Source organism: Syzygium oleosum, unplaced genomic scaffold (genome assembly GCF_021117445.2).
Source record: "Syzygium oleosum isolate NSW1041296 unplaced genomic scaffold, Sole_v2.1 Sole_v2.29, whole genome shotgun sequence".
Taxonomy (NCBI): domain Eukaryota; kingdom Viridiplantae; phylum Streptophyta; class Magnoliopsida; order Myrtales; family Myrtaceae; genus Syzygium; species Syzygium oleosum.
In genome coordinates this window covers 682,396-692,475 of record NW_026607513.1, presented here as the reverse complement: position 1 = coordinate 692,475, position 10,080 = coordinate 682,396, and the positions used below count along the sequence as shown (strand labels likewise).

The 10,080-nt window shown below is 40.2% G+C and overlaps 1 long non-coding RNA gene across 1 annotated transcript; it reads right to left on the bottom strand.

The window, feature by feature from the left end:
* Window positions 1-7,388: 7,388 nt before the first annotated feature.
* On the bottom strand, window positions 7,389-7,939 carry LOC130135213 (uncharacterized). Its single transcript, XR_008814666.1, has 2 exons — window positions 7,831-7,939; window positions 7,389-7,638 (listed from the first exon to the last, which is right to left on the bottom strand). It is a non-coding gene; the product is annotated as an uncharacterized LOC130135213 (long non-coding RNA).
* Window positions 7,940-10,080: the final 2,141 nt, after the last annotated feature.

Below are 10,080 nucleotides of genomic sequence, written 5' to 3'. Positions count from 1 at the left end.
ACGGGCGCAAGGTGGCATGGGCGCGAGGCAGCACGGCGTTGGGGCAGGCACGCGCGACCAATTCTCCCTTTGTTTTCGCTCTGGCTCTCACCTTTTCACTCGCGTATCTCTCTGTGTTTTTTGTGTGTGATCAGGTCCAAAAGAAAAAGCCCCCCAGCTTCTGTCCACGAACACCCTTTTATAGGTGAGGGGACGAAGGCTATCTAGGAAAGAGGCCAGATCTTATTTCCTATTGTGTGCACTTTTGGAATCTCTGTTTTATTCTTTCCTCCCTTTTCGTGCACAATCCTTGTATCCTCCTCTTCCCTGCAATATTTTATTGCTTATTTTAATGTAGATGAATATATCATTGCTTTGAATATGGCTCAAAATAAGCTTTTATCACCCCACTGCAGATATCTTCGCGATATATGGCCCCAATCACTTTGCAAAGTGTCCTGTCTTATAGAAGAGAATAGAATCAAATATATCAAATTTCCTTCTCTCCTGATCTTCTATTTGGCTGAAAATATATGTACGAGACATTGCTTTGTGACAGAAAATCTTCGCTTGAATTATCACATGTACAAAACATGTGAATTTTGGTCATGGGCTTGGTTCAATTAATTTCATTTAAGCTCGGAACCATTCGCTCGGGTCCATTTGCCGTCGATCCAATAAATATGCAAACTATATGGGCCTAATTAACTATTAATGGAATGTTCCTAATATCTATATGCAATGCCATCTAATTATATTTTTTGTTTAGGGGTTAAAAAATTAATCCCTAATTTTCTATGTAATTGTTCCTAAATGACTAGTTAAAATTTAGGTGTCAACACATAGTATTGGCAATTCAAAATGGCTGAAGATGTATTCAATACGTTTCAAGTTAACGGGTTTTTCTTAATAAATTGATGTAGTGTTCAAGTCCCATTTTCATGTCGAGTCAGGACTTGCCATGAGTATGGATATGGAATAGATGAGAAATTATTGTATGAATGTGGCATATTTTTAAGCTGAACGCAGGCCATTGAAGTTAATGGTCCTAGTGGATCCTAGCAATGTTTTAAAAACAGTAATATGTGAGTTAAAGTTATACAATAGCCGGTATATAAAATAAGATGCACATAAATTGTAAGTGTGTGCCTCGGCAAGCTAATATGAGTGCATCAAGAAGACTCGAGTTCAAATCTCATGGCCTTTAACTTCGTAAATTTTTTCATAATAAGAAAATGGCTGACTTTCATATGTATGATTGCCCAACTGCCATCCATTCGAACACGAGCTCGAAACTTCAATCAACTCAATCTCTTCTTTATTTTACAAAGTCAGATCCACTCAATCTCGGCTAGCTCAACCGGTTTTCACCACAACAGGCGTACGATCTGAATCGAACTAAAGGACAGGCTAGTACTCGATTGAGCCGACCAGTCTGGTCTGGTTTTTAATCCATAGTGGCAAGAGACAGCTAAAGAATGTTTGAAATGACATGGCTAGACTGTGCTAGTTTTAATTGATTCAATGTATTCGTAGGGTATTTTATCCTTTAAAAAATAGTTGACTAAAGTTCCAATTATTTGTGGTTCTTTCATTTGCAGTATAAGAAGGGTCTTATCAACAATTATTCAGGCATACATATGAAGATGACTTCAAATTTCAAAACACTGTTCTACAAATTGATTAATGTAATAAAAATCATAATATTTTCTTAATTAATTTTCTTGCAAGTACTCTTGAAGTATTTATTAACGTTCCATATCCTAGTAGCCTTCTGAAAAATGCTTTCCGGAACAGTAGCCGCCATTAATATGAACCACAAGGCCCATATTGACCCAACGAATTGGCATCAAATTACGTATAGAGAAAAGAGATGATTGCAATTAAAGCGCTCTCTCTCTCATTAAAGCACCAATCAAACATTAAAAAAAAAAGGACAAAAAGAGAAGAAAAGAAAAATAAAAAATTCAAAAAATTCAAAAAAGTTTTAAAGAAATTCAAAAAGGTTTACATCAGTACTGGCCGTGTCACTTGTGACAGCCGCGCTAATTGCACCGCCATGTCATCGCTTTCCAGACAAAATTAATCAGAACTAACACAATTGAAAGGTTTGAGATTGAGTTGGTGGCGTAAGAATTAGGACATTTTGGACAATTTTCCCCGGATTTTTGTGATGTATGAATAACTAATCAATATAATTTGTTATTTTTAAATTAACAATATAGTTAGAGGTTGATTTATGAAATCTCTCATGCTTTCCATAACCAAATCTTCCCAATTAGTAGAATTTGAATTCATAATTTGAAAATAGATCAAATACTCATATCTTACTTCTCCTACTCTACGTGTTTATATATTCATTTCACTATTTTTCTCACGCCAAACACGCGAAACATTTTCCTTTTCGTCGGTGGAAGAAAAGGTTAACAACAACTGTGTAGAACCGGAAGACATCAATATGCTTGATATTTTGAAGGCGAAATAGCCCATTCCAGCGTGAAGCATGAAAGGACTTGTACTGGTTCATTGAACATCCGCTATTGCAAATAATTGTAATTCGATATCACGCTAGTGTCGAAATGGAAACAACGGATCACAATATTTACTTTTTCAAAGCTCACAAATCTTAAGAAACTCCCAATTTTGAAATTGATCTTGGAAAGATTGAACTAAAAAAGTTTGCCTCCAATGAATTTCATTTTTCTTGTGGTCAATGATGAAAATAGCCAAAAATTGTGGGAGAGAGAGCTGATAGGATCCCAAAAGTTAACTTTTACAACTATAGATCAGATATTAGCAATATCATGTACATATTTTAAACTCGTGAAGTTTGTAATTTCTACCATTCTAAAGAAGATGAAAAAAAGAAGGGATACCACGAAAATCCCTAAACTGGTACACATGTGACAATTTTATCCCAAACTAATTTTTTATTACAAAAAATCCCAAACTGGTACACCTGTGACAGATTTCCCCAAACTAATTTTTTGACCACTAAAAACCCCAAACTGGTATATTTATGACAAATTTACCCTCCATTTGTTTATGTTAAATTAGACAAATACAAAAAAAAAATCAAAAATTGGCACCCATGGCAAACGAAGGGTAAAACATAAAACTGGCAATCAATCAACTGTCACGTGTCATTTAACAAAGTAATTGACAATAAAATTTAATGGAAACAAACTGCAGGTGTACCAGTTTGGGATTTTTTTGGTTAAAAAATTAATTTGGGATAAAATTGTTACATGTGTACTAGTTTGGAGTTTTTAACCCAAAAGAGAAATCTAAACAGAGGGTGGGCTTGAGGAGGTCCAGCCGCCGGGACGCAAAACAATGTGTAGGAGGGAGCTTGAAATGGTTTTACCCTCCACTTGTCAAGGCAATGATCCCTAGAATTAAGGGTAACCTACACCCTGGAGATGAGTGAACTTGCATCAAATACCCACCATTCTTTGAGAAAAGTTGTGCGGAAGATGGAATTTTATTCATAACAATCAAAACCATGATAACAAACAGTTTGACATGGCTCAAAATTATGTAATTGCATCTAATTAAATGTGCAAAAACAATGAAAATCATTGGGTCCTTTGGCCTTGCAAGCCCCTGTCACGTGTGTACCGAATTTCATGCAAGCCTTGTTGCAGTCCGGGAAGATTGAACACGAACCTATGTCCAATCGAACAGATAAATGCATCCTTTCGAACTTTCGAGTCGGATATGGGTCTCAAGTGTGGTCTAAACCGAAACAGAAACGAACTCAATAGAGATTAAACGAAAGCTAACAACACCTGCGAAGCAAAGAGAGATGAGGCAAAGAAGGCCGATGAACAAACGCACTCTTCCTGGAGCCATTTTGATGACCTTCTTTCCTCACTTCTCTTTAGGTTTTGATGGTATGATTGGTTGTGGAAAATTACACAGAATCCCCATCTACATATAAGCAATTCGAGCGCCATTGTAACAGCAACCCTACATATATGGAAATTGATGCGTGAATCTCTAGGAGTCCATTTTATGGCAAAACGTATCTACATTAAAAGCCAGACGGAAAATTTTTTTGGGGCAATAGAATTATCTCCATATAAATTGCGTCCGTTTGGATAAGTTTTAAATGTCATACATTGCATTTTGTACACATTCCCAGAATTCTTCATTTCTTGTATGGTAATAAACTAATTTCACTTTTTTATTGTGATCAAAAGCAGGCTATCCACATTTGATTTGTAACTAAGGAATTCGCCTAACAACCATATCCTTGCGATCTAGTCTAAGAGATTCACAGTCCATTGATAAGATCTCGTGAGGATAAGCCTTTTGCAAACGAGATAATGAAAGACTGTTCTGAAAATGCATCTACATTCTAAAGATATACTATTGGAAGCTCCGAGAAGTAAGTTTTCAAGTTTGGTTTGTTCTCAAGTCGCTCATGTTTATTATGCCTAATATGCCAAGCAGTTTTGCTTCTGCTCCAATATATTTGTAGGGCGTATATGGGTGGATTGACAATTTGGCTTTCCCTGTGGATTACTTAGTGTCATGTCACACCATTTTGAAAATGTTTCAATGTAATTACAAAGTATTTATCATTCAAAATGGCTGAAGCCCAGTTCAATTCATGTTGGTTTCAAGTCAAAGTTGGGTCGTGTTGATTGCGGGTTTCTCTCAATAAATTTATTAAGTGTTCGAGTGCTGTTCTCATGTCATGTCAGGACTTGCCATGAGTTTTAATGTGTCATAGAGGAGATAGTACATGAGTTTTGTATACTTATTAAGCTGAATCCGAACCACTGAAGATGATGGTCCTAGTGGATCCTACCAATGTTTTAAAAGCCATATCATGAGAGTTAAAGTTATATAATATTTGGTATACAAAATATGATGCACATAAATTGTAAGTGTGTGCCTCAGCAAGCTAATATGAACTTTTAAAGTGCATCGAGAAGACTCGAGTTCGAGTCTATTGGCTTTAACTTTGTTATTCATAATGAAAAATAAGCCAAAGTTTATCTGTATAATTGCCCAACCTTCCATCCGTGCACTAGCTCAAAACTCTGGTCCACTCAATATCTTCATATCCAATTTTAAAGGGAAAATTTCAATTAAGGGTCCCAAGTGGGGTCAAATTCTCAAAAGAGGGCCCAAAGTGAACATAATGTTAAATAAGGGTCTGAAGTGCCCAATCAGTCTCAAATAAGGACCCGAAGTGCCCAAAAAGTCTCAAATAAGGGCTTGGGTCGCCGGCCGGCCAAAATGCCCACCGGCCGGCGAGAATGTTACTGTTCCGGCACCGGAACAGTAACTTTTTAATTTTTTTATTATTTTTTCCTTTCTGTTTTTTTTCTTTTCCTTTTCCTTTTCTTTTTTTTTTCTTCTCTTCCTCCGCCGGCCATAGCCGGGGCCGGCGGAGGTCGCCGGCGTCGGGCGAGGGCCGCCCTCACCTGGGCTGGGCAAGGTCGGCCTCTCCAGTTGCCGGCGAGGTCGAGCCTCGCCAAATCTGGCGAGGGCTCGGCCCCGCCGGCCGCCGGGCGAGGCTCGACCTCGCCGGCATCGGGGCGAGGCCGGTCTCGCACGCAACGGCAAGGCCGGCCTCGCCCAATGCGGCGAGGTCGAGCCCTCGCTAGATCCGGCGAGTCTCGACCTCGCCGGCCGCTGGCGAGGCCCAACCTCGCCGGCATCGAGCGAGGCCGGTCTCGCCTCGCAACGGCAAGGCCGTCCTCGCCCGACGCCGGCGAGGTCGAGCCCTCGCCATCGGCGAGGCCCGACCTCACCGACGTCGGCGAGGCTGGTCTCGCCTGCAAGGGCAAGGCCGGCCTCGCCCGCGCCGCGAGGTCGAGCCCTCGCGGCAACCGGCGAGGCCGACCTCGCCCGACCCGAGGCGAGGCGGCCCTCGCCCGACGCCGGCGACCTCCGCCGGCCCCGGCTATGGCCGGCGGAGGAAGAGAAGAAAAGAAAAAAGAAAAGGAAAAGGAAAAGAAAAAAAAAACATAAAGGAAAAAATAATAAAAAAATTAAAAAGTTACTGTTCCGGTGCCGGAACAGTAACTTTCTTGCCGACCGGCAGGCATTTTGGCCGGCCAGCCACCCAGGCCCTTATTTGAGACTTTTTGGGCACTTCGGGTCTTTATTTGAGACTAATTGGGCACTTCAGGCTCTTATTTGACACTATGTTCACTTTGGGCCCTCTTTTGAGAATTTGACCCCACTTGGGGTCCTTAATTGAAATTTTCCCAATTTTAAATGAAACAGCACGACTGACCCGTGTGGTTTCGGCTGGCTTAACCGGCTTTCACCACAACCGACAGAGGATCTGAATTGAACCAAAGGGCAAGCCGATACTTGGTTGAGTCGGCCGATCTAGTCTGATTTTTAACACATAGTGGTAAGAGGCAGCTAAAGCGCAAGTACACTTGAAAAGACAAAAGCTTGGCTGAGCTAGTTTTAATTGATCATGTACTTATAGGGCATTCTATCCTTATAAAATAATTGACCTATTCCAATTACTTGTGGTTCTTTCATTTGCAATATAAGAAGGGCCATTTTAACAATTGCTCAAGCATACATATGAGGATGACTTCAAATTTTCAAAACACTATTGACAGAAATGGTTAGTGTAAGAAAAATTATGATATTTTCTTAGTCAATTTTCTAACAAGAACGCTTGAAATATTTATTAACGACTTCCATATCCCAATAGCCTTTTGGAAAATGTTTTCCGGGATGGCAGCAGCCTTGGAGCTGCTATCATTATGAACCACAAGGCCCATATTGGTCCAACACAATGGCATTAAACCATGTATAGGAACATTTATGGAGATAGGTGAACAAACGTGGGATTGTTAAGGCTTGGATGGGTCAAGAATCCAGAAGGTGAATTGTCATTCCAACATGAAGCATGGAAAGATTGGAGGGACCACATGCAAAAGCAGCTCCTATTATTATAAATCGATTAGCCTAAACAATATTAGGCTTTCTGATTCATCAAACTTTCAATTTCAACTTGAGCTACTTCACCACCACATTAACAGTTACAAACAATGGTAATTTGATGTCATGCTGGCGTCAAAATAGACAACAACTTAACATTCTATAGTTCAAATTTTGAAATTGATCATCGAAAGATCGAACTAAAAACTTTGCCTTAGATAAATTTCATTTTTTTCGAAGTCAATCAAGAGAATATTCAAGTATTGTGGGAAGGAGAGCTTAAAGGATCCCAAAAGTTAACTTTTACGGCTATAGATCACATATTAGCAAATTCAGATGCACATCTTATGCTTGCTAAGTATGTAATGTCCATCAATCTATTGAAGGGAAAAAAAAGAGATACGAATAGAGGAGGATAGATTTGAGAGGCGATGAGTGAACTTGCACCAACTACCCATCATTCATTGAGAAAAGTTGTACAGAAGATGAAAGTTTATTCATAATAATCAATACCATGATAACAAACACTTTGACATGGCTCAAAGTCATGTACTTTTATCTAAACTACACAATAACAACGCTTGAGTCCGGCTGCATTTATCTGGCAAAACCCTTTCGTGCTAAGCCCCAACTGTTCGATGCAAGCCTTGTTGCAGTCCGGGAACTTTGAACACGGCCCTATGTCCAGAAACCTGACTCCATCATCGTCGATCTCTCTCGCAACTGATGTTTCTGGGATGCACGAGAGTTCAAGAAATTTCATCAATCAACGTACGTAAGACATAATATAAATTATATGGACATCATGTTTCCTCAAATTGACCGAAACAGATAAATGCGTCCTTCCAGCTTTCCAGTCTCAAGCATGGTCTAAACCGAAACAGAAATGAACTCGATAGAGAGGAAACAGGAGCTAAACAATACCTGCGAAGCAAAGAGAGATGAGGCAAAGAACGCTGATGAACAAACAAACTCTTCCCGAAGCCATTTTGATGACCTTCTTTTCTCACTTCTCCTTAGGCTTTGAAGGTATGATTGGTTGAAAATTACACAGAATTTCAACCTATATATAAGCAATTCGAGCGCCACTATCACAGCAATCTTACATATCTGAAAATTGATGCATGAATCTCTAGGAGTCCATTTTTGTATGGATATCAATCACATATATGAATCTCTAGAGTCCATAAATATACCTACAATATAAGCCTGACAGAGAATTCTTTTTGGGGAATATGATTATTTCCATATAAATTGTGTCCGTTCGGACCAGTTTTCATGTCATTTGGATAGTTTTTGAATTAAATTCTAACGAATATGTATTTTATGGGGAAAATTGTGCAAAAAATCTTACACTTATTACACTATTGCCAATAAACCTTTGACAATTTGCTAATTGAGTCCATCCGGCTAATGCTAGCTAGAAATCACTGACGTAAACACTGGTTTTCCTACGTGGCACCGCCAGTGCTGACATAGACAATTTTTGTAATTTAACAAAATATATTTTTTCCTAATTTTTTTAAAAAAATTTCATTTTTCTTTTTCTTTTCCTTTTTTTCTTTGCCATTTTTTGATGTTCCGGCGAGGGACGCCTCGACCTCTGTCGGCATTTCTGAGAAAGCCCTATGCGAGGCCTTCGCGGCCTTGCCAGCTGCTAGTGAGGCCTTCGCAACCGGCAAGGGTTGCCAGTGACCCTCGCCGGCATAGAAAAAACAAGAAAAGAAATTTAAAATTTGAAAAGAATCAAAAACAGTTACAAAAATGGCCCACATCAACGCCAGTTGTCCACGAAGGACAATCGACATCCACGTTAGCGATTTCCGGCTTTGATGGAATATTGCATTTTGTACACATTCCTAGAAATTCTTAATTTTTATTTTGGGCTTTAGGTGTAGCTTTTTTTTTGGACTTGTTTGGAAATCAACTAATTTCATTTTTATGTTCTGATCAGAGGCAGGTTATCCAGCTTTATTAGTTACCGAGGAATTTGCTTAATGACCCGTAATAATCGACTGCTTAAGAACCATACTTGGCACCGAAAGATTGGAATCACACCTCTCGAGATCGCACCACTTGACGCGACCACACAAAATCCTAGAAAAACCACACCGGTCACGCCCCTCGTCCTGCTCGGCTTTTCCAAGCAAGAGTGGCCGCAGTGCTACGCACTTACTCTGTCTTCCTTCTCTAGCTTTTATACCTCGAGGAACTTATAGCCAAAAATCCCCCGTCCTACTCTCTCGATCACTTTTGGAAGAAAACTCGAGCCTGTTGTGTCCGAAAATCTGCTACATATGTGTTGAGTTTGCAGCGGGGTTGATGATTCGAGTTCCCAGTAATGTTAGTCATACTAATTGAACCGTTGCCTAAATTTCGTGCATAAATGATCCAACTGATTCGCCCACCACTTATTTGATGAAACGCATGAACTGAATCCGTGCCGATTCATCTCCCGGTTGTTGATTATCTTGAGCGCGTTTTACTCGATAGGCACCATTTTGGTGGTTCTTGAGGGGAATGATCTCTGCTATATCTCATCGATGTTGAGAGCATTGCTGTCTCCATCTTTCCTCTGTTTTGCATTGTGCGTTTCATGTAATGATGGCCTTCCGGTGAGGAAAAATGACCTAGAGATCATCCTCAGTGAAGTTCGTGTCATTCCCTCCGTTTACCATCCTATTTTCCTGCCCGCATGTTTCATTTTCTTGCGAATCGATGAGCGTAAGAATCGGACGATCGATTGATAGTTGGTGGCCAGCCGGGGAAATAGTCAAGTGATGAATGAGGATGGGCAATGGTGACATGGAGTATATTCAGCATAATATCCGGCGGTTTCTGTTCATTGAAATAGTCCCCAGATGTTTAAAGCTTGTCGATGAGGAGCAGAGGTTGGAGCTCTGAGAATAGGAAGCGTTGCAAGCCTTGAAATTGACATTGAAGTGGCAGTTACAAGGGCACGAGACTTGCAGCAAACGACCCGCCGACTTCTAAACCTCCGGGTCGCTGGAGGGCACGAAACAGTCAGGACTCGAACCGAAAATTTCCTGACGGATGTGATGTGAATGAACATTCAAAGTATTATCCTGCTAAGAAAGATGGTATGTACAAGAAGGAATGTTCTTGCACGTTCCAATATATACGACGTCTGGTCCCTATTCTAGCTGGCCAATA